At 40.4% G+C, this 12,902-nt stretch overlaps 1 long non-coding RNA gene across 1 annotated transcript; it reads left to right on the top strand.

The window, feature by feature from the left end:
- The first annotated feature begins 713 nt into the window (after nt 1–713).
- Nucleotides 714–11,707, top strand: LOC139945150 (uncharacterized). The gene is made up of 3 exons (XR_011787059.1): nt 714–852; nt 4,176–4,274; nt 11,696–11,707. It is a non-coding gene; the product is annotated as an uncharacterized lncRNA (long non-coding RNA).
- Nucleotides 11,708–12,902: the final 1,195 nt, after the last annotated feature.

Here is a 12,902-nt window from a genome sequence, read left to right as displayed (position 1 = left end):
TCCATGGCGAACAAAAACTTTTTTTTCAGCACAGGCAATGGCGCGTATGTACGCGCGGCCGATCTAGTTATTTTAATTCTATATCTATGGTTCAGACCAACCGGTAACCGACATGTTGACTCGTTGGGTTGGGCTTTGGTTGGGTCGCCAAACTGCACCCTATGCCACGATTGTGGTTACGGCAACGGCCTTTTGTGAGTATACACATTCAAACTGATCGAGGAGGACTTATTACAAAAGAGGACAAGGGTCCTCGGTCCAAGAAAGGTCCACGGTTGAAAAACGTGTATACAACACCAACGGGAGCTGTTGCAAAAAGTTCCAGTATAAACAAAAGAGGGACAATGGGAGGTCTACGGTTTCAGGCTTATATAAACTTTGGTCATTGTTGACGTGGTCAAGAGTGTAGACCTCTTGCGCTTTAAACACTGGACACTATTGGTAATTACTCAAAATAATTGTTGCATACAAACTTACTTTTAAACAAGAAATGGAAAGCTGTTGATACCAAAACATTGTGAGAAGCGGCAAGGTCAAACCAATTATTTGTCAGGCATTCATGAAAGCCCAGTCTTTCAATATCAGACAGTGTGTCAATACATTCTCCCTGATGAGAAATAATGAACAATAAATAACGAACAAAAAACTCACCAAAATTTGATGACGAGAAACTAGATGTCTAATTTCTTTAGCCATTTGGAAAAACCCGGGGAAAATGAGACAAGGGCTGATAACTACAACAATATTTCCTGAAGGGGGAGACGGGCTCCATTGATTGTGTTCTAGCAGAACGCGACATCAGCAGTGAAATTCCCGAGATCCTAAAAGGTGCAGAACCGGAACTTACACAAGGTAGGCCCCAAGTTTTGCGGTAAAGCAAATTGTGGCGTTTTCTAGTGTTAGAATGTATTATAATTATTATACATATGAATTTTTTCCAAAAGGAAAAGGATAATTAGTTTTAAAAACACATAGTCTTCTTCAATGATTATATTTGCCTATTTCGTGTCACTATTAATATAGTGTTGCCTTGTAAAGGCGAGTGTTATCAACATACATAAAACAACATTTAGGTGTTCGGGCCAACAGCCCGGAACACCTCTTTCTTTTTCTTCATACTTCTTCTTCTTCTTCTTCTTCTTTTCAGCGTCCCTTGTCCGCTAACCAAAGGGCCTTTTCAAAACTCGTATGAACTTGAAACTTCACACATAGTTAGCGATTTATTAGGAGAAGAAACCGTGTGAAATCATAAATCATAACTTTTGATCTACATGAGGGATTCTTACAATCGAAACATCATCGGAATCGTCATTGAAAACTCCGTAAACGCCCCACAGACATGACCCCATTTTGATGTTGTCTTCCGGCTCAAAAGAGAGGTTGAAAATTTCAAAATTCACGTCTAAAAAACAACGTAAATCCCCATTGGTATGTGCATAAACATTGCACGTAGGCATACACACAACGTGTAGTGTATTAGCGGTGCAACAGTGATCATCCATAATAGAGCGCGAAAAAGCTTAATGAAGAATAGTCTTCGTTCAAGGCGGTTAAATTATACATGCCCCTTACAGTCTTTTCTACAGTCGTCAATATTTCCTAAGTTCATATAACCTAAATGTTCACCATTTTAATGTAATTTTTATACGTGTACACTTCCGAATTTTTCGTAATTATCGACTAAAAAATCAGGCCCCAACCTAAAGGTTTTGAAAAACTAAAAACAATTCTGCCGTTGACGGCGCGGGTCAAAGGTAAATACCGCTGACTTCATGTCTGGGAGTTTGCTTTGCTATGCAACAGGGCTGCTTTACAAATTTGAGCTCCCAACTATGACGTTTTGAAAGTGAGTACTTAACGGGGCTTTTCGCAAATCTCAAAGAAAAGCGCTGGATAAGGGCATTCGGAAATGATTGTTTTTTTACACAACGGAAACCTATTTATAACCATTTGACTCGATTTCCTTTTACAGTGAAAACATTTTATTTAGTAGATTTTGTTTTTACCCCAGCGATATATAGTCAAAGTTTTACTGTGCAAAACAATCTAAAATCTATTTTTCTTTTTCTTTAAAATGATGGACTGCACCCCAGTCATTATGTGTTGATATTTGGTAGTTTGGTAGAATAAATACCTTGCATACCACTCATTTTATATTCCTCATTTCATTCACTAATTTGTTTAAATGTTGATTGCAATTTTTACAAGACTTTCACAAGCGTTTCTATCCTAAAAATTACAATAATTTGTAAGAAATTATAAATGTACGGTGTTAACTGGGGTGTCAAATTTCAGGCCACAGACAATACATGATCAGTGTTTGTGTCCACAGATACACATGCTAGTGCAAGTAGATTATATGTATTGCCAGCTGCATTCCGCTGAGTGATATTTATTAAAGGAACACGTTGCCTTGGATTGGTCGAGTTGGTCTATAAAAAGCGTTTGTAACCGTTTTATATAAAATGCATATGGTTGGGAAGATGTTTTAAAAGTAGAATACAATGATCCACACAAGTTTGCCTCGAAATTGCGTGGTTTTCCTTTTACTGTGCGAACTAACACGGTCGGCCATTTATGGGAGTCAAAGATTTGACTCCCATAAATGGCCGACCGTGTTAGTCGACGAGATAAAAGGGAAACCGTGCAATTTCGAGGCATGTTTGTGTGGATCATTGTATTCTACGGTGGCTGATCTCCGCCAACAAATAAACACTTTTTCGGTAGGGCGTTATAACGGGCTAATTTTACGGCGTTATAACGCCCTATTAGGGCGTTATAACGCCGTAATTTAGGGCGTTATAACGCCCTATAACGCCGTAATTTAGGGCGTTATAACACCCTAATAGGGCGTTATAACGCCCTAAATTACGGCGTTATAACGCCCTAATTGAAAAATAGGGCGTTATAACGCCGTAAAAATAGGGCGTTATAACGCCCTATTGTTCAATTAGGGCGTTATAACGCCTAATTTAGGGCGTTATAACGCCGTATAGGGCGTTATTACGCCCTAAATTAGGGCGTTATTACGCCCTTATTTAGGGCGTTATAACGCTGTATAGGGAGTTATTACGCCCTAATTAGGGCGTTATAAAGCCCTAAATTACGGCGTTATAACGCCCTAATTTAGGGCGTTATAACGCCACATAGGGAGTTATTACGCCCTAATTAGGGCGTTATAAAGCCCTAAATTACGGCGTTATAACGCCCTAATTTAGGGCATTATAACGCCACATAGGGCGTTATAATAGGGCGTTATAACGCCCTAATGAAAAGGTGTCTATTTGTTGGCGGAGATCAGCCACCGTAGTATTCTACTTTACATCATCTTTCTACCTATATGCATTTTATAACAAACGGTTACAAACGCTTTTCAAAGACCAACTCGACCAATCCAAGGCAACGTGTTCCTTTAATGGCTAATTATTAATGAGAATAACAGTTATCTCTATTTAAACACCAACACAATAGTAACAAGCCCTGCGTTTGTATAGTTGACCCTTGGAACCAGACGTGCATAGATTATGTGTGGTAATCATTGCAACGTCGTTTTGGAAATTCCCGGGCTCGAAATTGCACGGTTTTTCTTTTACGTCGCGAACTAACCCGGTCAGCCCAAAATTATACCCACATTTTTTGACACTTTAAAGAGTTTTTAAGTTGGGTTATACCAAATACCATAACTAGCTAAAGTTTTATATACTATAACTACTCTGTGCCACAGGGGTCACTATTCTAAGGTGTGTTGAGCCTTTATGATTTATTATTGATATAAACAGGATTACCAACCAAACGTTCACGTGATTTTGAGGATGAGCAAACAACAGCTGAATATCAGTAACAAGCAATATGCAACAAATGGAATCTGGGTTGGTAATCCTTTTTTTTTTTTTGATCAAAGAAGACGTTTCTTGTTAAGCAAATTGTTGTGCTAAGCAGCTGTATGAAATTGGGCCCATACAGTTCGGATAAACAGTGTGATCAGATAGAGTAAATTTATGTTAGTTTGTTAAACCATCTCATTAGTATAGTGTTGATACGCGTTCGGCATTCGTGATTAATGTGAACAGTTCTGAAAAGAAAGAAAGAAAAAAAACAAAAAAAAAAACCTTTTAGTTGGAAGTTAAAATCTGTATATTAAATACAAAAAAAAAGTTTACTGTGTCAATCTTTAGTTACAGACCATTGAGCTCAGCATCTCTTCAATCTTGGTTGCAAGACGCCCTTCATTCCAAATCAAATATAATTAAACGAAAATCTGTCTCGACGTCTTGGTGAGTATACTTTTTTTTTCTTTTTTTTTTCACTAGTGGCCAATGGCCAAATTACAGTAAAAAGTTACAATTTATACAACATAGTTACATACCAAAATAGTTTGCATATAAATATATACACCTAGCTTATCAAATAATGAATAGGGTAGATGGCCTTATCTTTCGATCCAATCCGGACCTTCTTCAGAGGCATAAAACAAGTACAAACAAATACATATCCATTTATAGAAAAAGAGAGGGGGAAAGGGATTCGGGAAAGGATCCAGAAAGAAGCGGGAAAATAACAGCCAATCAAAGTTTCTATTTCAGAAACATTATTGGTGGCTATGAACCAATAGGAGTGAAGTGGCGAGGACAAAGGATGTTTAGAATGAAAGGATGGGTTACTGGACCATAAAAGTAGTGGTAAATGTATTGTTCTACAACAATGCAGGGAGACATGAAAGGGTAGGATTAGAGAGCAAGTTGCATCATGATGCAACTAACAATGGTCAATAAATAAGAATAGCAAGATCAAAGGTATGATGATTTTAAAAATAGGTATGAGGGTCCTGTGGAAAAAGGGGGAGGGGTTACTTACATCAGATAGTTACAGTGATGAATTTATAAAAACAACTTTAAACAAGATTAATTTATACTTTATGTACAGAATATATACAACATATAAATTCTGGCAGAAGTGAGGTGGAGGGTAATGGGAAGTTATTTAACACCAGTGTTTATGTTAAGTCCAAAGGGTTGACCGTCTTGAGTTGGTGAATCCAGTGTGATTCTCTATTCTTGCGGTGTGTGTCATCACCATTGCAAGCTTCAATCACCAGAAGTTCAACATCAATGACACTATGATTGGGGCTGTTGAAGTGGATAGAGACTGGGTACGGTTTCTTGGTCTTTATGGAAGAGACATGATTCGCAAGCGAAGACTAAGTTTGGTCTTAGTCTCTCCCACATATTGTAGCCCACATCTCTTACATGATATGACATAGACTACATTAGATGTGCTGCATTCAGAGTCGGTCTTGATGTTGTATGAAGAGCCAGTGGTATGACTCTTCACCTAAAGTGATGGCTTAATATACAGACACGTTTTGCATTAGGAACGGGTACATTTGTGACAGCCCAGTATGTCTGTCGGGGGTTGTGTTCGGACTGTACCTGGGGGAAGTTTGGCCCTGACTAGGATGTCACCAAGGTTCTTAGGGCGGCGGAATGCAACCATGGGAACCTCAGGGATTGCCGAGTGTAACCTGCTGGAGGAGTGAAGGATAGGCATGTTATTATTGAGAATTGAGGGAAGTTTGGGTAGTTTGGGGTGGAAGGTGGTGACCAAAGCAACTCTATTGGTAGGAGCTTTTTTAGCTCCCATGTTAGTCAACAGAGTATGACGAGGTACGTTGAGAGCCCTGTTGATAGCAAGTTGGACCCTGCGTTCGCTGTGTCCCCCAGATACAAGGTGTTTCCTTAGCTCTGATGAGCGCCTCTTGTACAGGGTATCTGTGGAACAGATACGCCTGATACGTAAGGCCTGACTGTAAGCAACTGCCTTCTTACAGTGACTAGAGTGACAGCTGTTGGAGAGAAGGTACTGGTGGGTGTCGGTGGGTTTACTGTAAACATCTGTGACAAGGCCATTAGGAGACTTGGTTATTGTCACATCTAGAAAGTTCACACTGGTGAGAGATTGTTCGGTAGTGAACTTTATGGTGGGGTGAAATGAGTTGATATGGTCAACAAACTCATCCAAGCTGTCTTGGTCACCACACCAGATGGAGAAAATATCATCAACAAATCTGTACCAAACTAGTGGTCGGTTGGGGGCGGAGGACAGGAGTCTGTCCTCCAACTGAGACATGAATAGGTTAGCATATGAGGGTGCCATTTTGGTACCCATGGCAGTAACCCCTGTACCTGTAGAAAATGCCTGTCAGAAAATGTGAAATTATTCTTCATTAGAATGTGGCTCATGAGTTCCTTAATATGACTAACTGAGGGGCGGGACTGATTACTAGCATTGAGGGCAGAGACACATGCACTCATGCCTTCATGATGGGGTATGTTAGTATACAGTGATGAAACATCAAAAGTAACCAAAATAGCAGAGTCAGGTAGTTGGTGCTTGACCTCATCTAGTTTGTGGAGAAAGTCTTTGGTATCCTTGATGAAGGAAGGAATACGGCAGACTAAGGGTTTGAGAAAGCTATCAACAAACTCAGAAATGCGCTCTGTGGGGCTACCACCTAGCTTATAAAAAATATATATAAATTGCCATTGAAACCATTATCAAAACACACAAACGAACGCACTACCTATTAATAGTAATAACAAAATAATAAATGGGACTGTTTTTGGAAAGGCAAGGTCCTTTTAATTGTATGTAACCCGGAGAAATAATGGCACTCATGAGACTGCAAGAATGACTCACATATTAGTAGCAGGGAGAAGGTTCATGGTGCGGGTAGATTTTGGAAAACCATCTGCAAACCGCCGACAGTGATTTCCTCGGAGGGCGTCGTTGTTATGAAGTAAACTTATTACCCAGCAAGACTATCCGGCATGCTAGCCGTTGTTTCTAATTGAGAGGACGTTTACATCATGGTAGAGGAATGTCATACAGACTAAAGACAGCAAAAAGAGTAACTCGGCTTTTGTAAAAGCACCTATATTTTAAAATTATTACTCATATTCTAAAAATGAAAATACCAGGAGACGGACAATTTAATTACGGTGATTTTGACACCTTGTTTGTTACAATCGGTCGAGTATTGTTGTCGCGGTTATGTGATTACAAGTGAAAAGTGCCGATTTCCATGTTGTTGCAGTAATTCCTATTGACAAGAACTAGACCGGCAGCCCTTTACAACAATATTTGAGTACAGGAACATTTAGTGGATAACCTGACATAGTCAGATATGGATGTCTGCCGAGGACCCCCCGCTGCGTGTGGCGCATGGACCCCAGCAAAGTGGCAAAATAATGGGCTGAATCAAAGATTCTAGGTACCACATGAAACCAAGTGGAAATGGTCCTTAATATGGTACTAAGTAAAAAAAAAATCAACCGCCATACAAATTTTCTGCTGCATTAGGCCTGCCAGACACCCACTCCCCCAAATGTTTACTGTACAAACCTGTGTTCATCTCAGCCATAGTGGAACAGTTAGACGAAGTTTCATGTAAATCTGAGCTGATTTGACAACTGGGTAATTTCAACCCAAGGTTTGTACATTTGGGGGAGGGGGTGTCTGGCAGGCCTAATGCAGCAGAAAATTTGTCTGGCGGTTGATATGTTTTACTTAGTATCATGTTAAGGACCATTTCCACTTGGTTTCATGTGGTACCTAGAATCTTTGATTCAGCCCATTATTTTACCTCTTTGCTGGGGGTCCATGCGCCACACGCAGCGGGGGGGGGGGTCCCCGACAGGCATCCATATCTGACTATAGCCCTTTTTCACACTACAGGTATTTCCCGGGAAATTCCCGGGAGTATTTTGGTAGTGTGAACAGATCAACCAAAAGTTCCCGGGAATTTCCCGGGAAATAACTATAGTGTGAACAGGTAAAAATTGAGATGAACGCCAACACAAAACCTCTGGGTAAAACACGGACACAAAAGTCCATTCAATTACAGTTCTCAAAAGAAAAAAAAGCTGTCGCGGAGTGGAAAGCTCCCTTTCGCTTTTTCTAATAACAACTTGCTCCCACCAGTGGCCGCTCTTCATGGTAGACCAGATTTACCTTTGACCAATACTTCCAGCAAGTGCCATGAAACCCGTCAATCGCACGACAAATTCCATCCGATTGTTCTCCTGACAAGACGTCAGTGACGTCTTCCCCGAACTGCAAGACTTCTTCTCCGCCGTAATCACACAATATATTGGTATATAACAACACGCAAATAAACAATTAATGTGCAGCCATTTTGGGTCGTATGTGGCAAGGATTTTGCAGCCGGCCGCGTTGCATTGTGGGAACGGACTTCCGTCCACAAACATTGTAACTTCCGCATGGGCTGACCTGTTTATCACATTTCCTGGGATTTGATCGTAAGTGTGAAACGACCGTGCATATTCCTGGGAAATAGTACTCCCGGGAGTTACCAAATTGGGATAGTGAGAACGGTTGCTGGGGTGGCGGTGGGGTTAAAAACTCCCGGGATTTTCCCGGGAGTTTATTTCCCGGGAAATGGCTCTGTAGTGTGAAAAGGGCTTATGTCAGGTTATCCACTAAATGTTCCTGTACTCAACTATTGGTACCTCGTTCCTTTAACCAAAGTGCTCTGGGCTGCCCGTCTAAACCGCCTTTCAAAATTTCCGCTATAAGCTTCACGCTGAATCAGAGGAGAGTTCAATCATGTCAATAGGAGTTACTGCAACAATGGAAATGGGCACTTTTGACCTGTAAGCACTTACCGCGACAACAAAACTCGACTGACTGTAACAAACAAGGTGTCAAAATCAAATCCCGTAATAAAATGGTCCGTCTCCTGGTATTTTCATTTTTAGATTATGAGTAAAAACTTTAAAATTATAGGTGCTTTTACATCAGCCTAGTTACTTTTTTTGCTGTCTTTACATTCAGCATAATCAAGCAATGGAAGAAATACCCTTTAAAAAAGTGACAAGTTCTGGTTCAGTAAACCCAATTGTTTTAAGCAGACGAAGCGTGTACAGTTTGCGGTTAGCTTTGTTAGACATCAGAACTTCCACTTTGCGTAAATTCGCTTGAAAAAAAAAAAAATATATATATATACATATATATATATCTGTAGTTGTAGTCATGAACACACATGACTACATTGCTGAGGGCCTTAGACAGCTCAGTAACACTGATCATTACATTGAATGTGCTTCTGATCCCACTGAACCTTTCTCCCAAGATATCAATGACACCCTGGTTAGGATTTATAACGCCAATGGTATTGAGTAAGATACATTTAAATATCTCCTCCCACATGACCCCCGTACAGCAAGGTTCTACCTTCTACCTAAGATACATAAGCCCAATAACCCGGGGAGACCTATTGTATCTGGGAATGGTAGCCCCACAGAGCGCATTTCTGAGTTCGTCGATAGCTTCCTCAAACCCTTAGTCTGTCGTATTCCTTCCTTCATCAAGGATACCAAAGACTTTCTCCACAAACTAGATGAGGTCAAGCACCAAATACCTGACTCAGCTATTTTGGTTACTTTTGATGTTTCATCACTGTATACTAATATACCCCATCATGAAGGCATGAGTGCATGTGTCTCTGCCCTCAATGCTAGTAATCAGTCCCGCCCCTCAGTTAGTCATATTAAGGAACTCATGAGCCACATTCTAATGAAGAATAATTTCACATTTTCTGACAGGCATTTTCTACAGGTACAGGGTACTGCCATGGGTACCAAAATGGCACCCTCATATGCTAACCTATTCATGTCTCAGTTGGAGGACAGACTCCTGTCCTCCGCCCCCAACCGACCACTAGTTTGGTGGAGATTTATTGATGATATTTTCTCCATCTGGTGTGGTGACCAAGACAGCTTGGATGAGTTTATTAACCATACCAACTCATTTCACCCCACTATAAAGTTCACTACAGAACAATCTCTCACCAGTGTGAACTTTCTAGATGTGACAATAACCAAGTCTCCTAATGGCCTTGTCACAGATGTTTACAGTAAACCCACCGACACCCACCAGTACCTTCTCTCCAATAGCTGTCACCCTAGTCACTGCTGTAAGAAGGCAATTGCTTACAGTCAGGCCTTACGTATCAGGCGTATCTGTTCCACCCTGTACAAGAGGCGCTCATCAGAGCTAAGGAAACACCTTGTATCTAGGGGACACAGCGAACGTAGGGTCCAACTTGCCATCAACAGGGCTCTCAACGTACCTCGTCATACTCTGTTGACTAACACGGGAGCTAAAAAAGCTCCGACCAATAGAGTTGCTTTGGTCACCACCTTCCACCCCAAACTACCCAAACTTCCCGCAATTCTCAATAGTAACATGCCTATACTTCACTCCTCCAGCAGGTTACACTCAGCAATCCCTAAGGTTCCCATGGTTGCATTCCGCCGCCCTAAGAACCTTGGTGACATACTAGTCAGGGCCAAACTTCCCCCAGGTACAGTCCGAACACAACCCCCGACAGATATACTGGGCTGTCACAAATGTACCCGTTCCAAATGCAAAAAGTGTCTGCACCTTAAACCCTCACTTAAGGTGAAGAGTCATACCACTGGCTCTTCATACAACATCAAGACCGACTCTGAATGTAGCACGTCTAATGTATGTAGTCTATGTCATATCATGTAAGAGATGTGGGCTACAATATGTGGGAGAGACTAAGACCAAACTTAGTCTTCGCTTTGCGAATCATGTCTCTTCCATAAAGACTAAGAAACCGTACCCAGTCTCTATCCACTTCAACAGCCCCAATCATAGTGTCATTGATGTTGAACTTCTGGTGATTGAAGCTTGCAATGGTGATGACACATACCGCAAGAATAGAGAATCACACTGGATTCACCAACTCAAGACAGTCAAACCCTTTGGACTTAACATAAACACATGTTAAATAACTTCTCATTACCCTCCACTTCACTCTGGCCTAAGAACTTATATGTTGTATATATTCTGTACATAAAGTATAACTGAATCTTGTTTAAAGTTGTTTTTATAAATTCATCACTGTAACTATCTGATGTAAGTAACCCCCCTTTTTTTCCACAGGTCCTTCATACCTATTTTTAAAATCATCATACCTTTGATCTTGCTATTCTTATTAGTTGACCATTGTTAGTTGCATCATGATGCAACTTGCTCTCTAATCCTACCCTTTCATGTCTCCCTGCATTGTTGTCGAACAATACATTTACCACTTTTATGGTTCAGTAACCCATCCTTTCATTCTAAACATCCTTTGTCCTCGCCACTTCATCACTCCTATTGGTTCATAGCCACCAATATTGTCTCTGGCTGTTATTTTCCCGCTTCTTTCTGGATCCTTTCCTTATTCCCTTTCCCCCTCTCTTTTTTTATAAATGGATATGCATTTGTTTGTACTTGTTTTATGCCTCTGAAGAAGGTCCGGATTGGATCGAAAGCTAAGGCCACCTACCCTATTCATTATATATAAAATAGATATATATAATATCAAAGATTAGTGTATGTTATTCAAATGACAATAGTTGCCTGCGGCCTCCCTAAATAAATGAGCACATCGCGAAAATTATAAATTTGTAATCATGAGATGTTGACGAAACATCATTGTCCTAACTCGACATAGGACTAGTCCTAACTCTTTGCGAAATCGACCCCACTGTTTAACTTGTGGGAGGGATAAAAAATAATATATACAAGATGTGTATCGGCGTTCTTATTTTCGCAAAACATAAACTAATTTATTTTGCCCATTCTGTTCTTCCTACCGTAGTTGACGCAACTGCTTTCATGATGCCAAGAAAAGTAGGTTTTGATCCTTTGTTTGCTTCCAAACTCGGGTTCACGTCTAGTGGAATTAAAGCTGGATCCTATGCGGCTCAGATGATGTCTGTATCAGCAAAACTGGGTAATGGAGGTGTTCCATCTGGTGGTGTAGTGGCTTCCTTTCAATCAATAGGAACGGGAAATAATTCGATAACAAATTTGGCAACTATAGTGTTGGCAGCTGGGCGTTTTTCCTTTGACCTCTATACTTGCGGGCCCCTTAAGTTTGTCTTCCCCAAGCTCATTAATTGGTTGATAGAAGACGAGGCACTCCTCTCGAGTGCAATCGAGCGTGCTGCCTCAAAGATCCTTGATTTGGTGCTAGACCCGGAGGAGAGCAAACTTCAAAGGTGTGTTGCCATGCTTCCCGTCAAAATGCTGATTAATGGGGGGTTAGGGACAAATCTATTATCCAACATATCTTTCGAAACTCTAATTGACATTTTGGGGCCAGAACAATGCAAAAACGCTAAGACTGTCATTAAGATGTTGGTCAAGGTGATTCAGATTTTACCCACGAAGAAGCGCTAATTCACGGAGAGCAAGGTAAAATGCAGTTGCCTGTAAATCAGCTATACAATGTTGTATAAAAAATGTCCTATTGTGCGTTAGAACAGTTTTAATATCACAAGAAAGTGTTAGGGGCATGCGCACAGTGGGATGTATCATTATTTGATGTTTGCACAAGCCCCTTTTTACAACAAGTGCTCTTGTTGTACTTTTTGATCACCGAAAATACTTTTTTTGTCACCGAAAACATCTTGTTATACCTAAAAAAAGCACATTAATATTTCAACCTCGGTTATTTGTTTCATCTAAAAAATTATAGATTTAAAAACATATGCCGCATGTAAACCAACGAATTAAGGGTAACAACTGAAGAAATTCAATAAAGAATTCTTTCGCTCGTAGATTTGTTGTTTCAATAAAAGTATATACGATAAAGTCTTAAGCCGAGGCCCTTACTAATTAATTTGCTGATCTCTTGAATTGTATTACTTGTTTTACTTGGAACTTGTAGGCCCTATCGCACATTAACAACCAATACATTTGGAAGTGCCCCTGTAGTTGACATTTTGTTTTCTTTACTTCGTCATTTATACACAATGTGTTCAGAATTATTCAGTTTCAATGAAGCGGCCGTAAACATCAGG

The sequence above is a fragment of the Asterias amurensis genome, chromosome 12 (assembly GCF_032118995.1).
Source record: "Asterias amurensis chromosome 12, ASM3211899v1".
Taxonomy (NCBI): domain Eukaryota; kingdom Metazoa; phylum Echinodermata; class Asteroidea; order Forcipulatida; family Asteriidae; genus Asterias; species Asterias amurensis.
The sequence above is the reverse complement of the archived record's forward strand: the minus strand, read 5'-3'. Positions and strand labels throughout refer to the sequence as shown.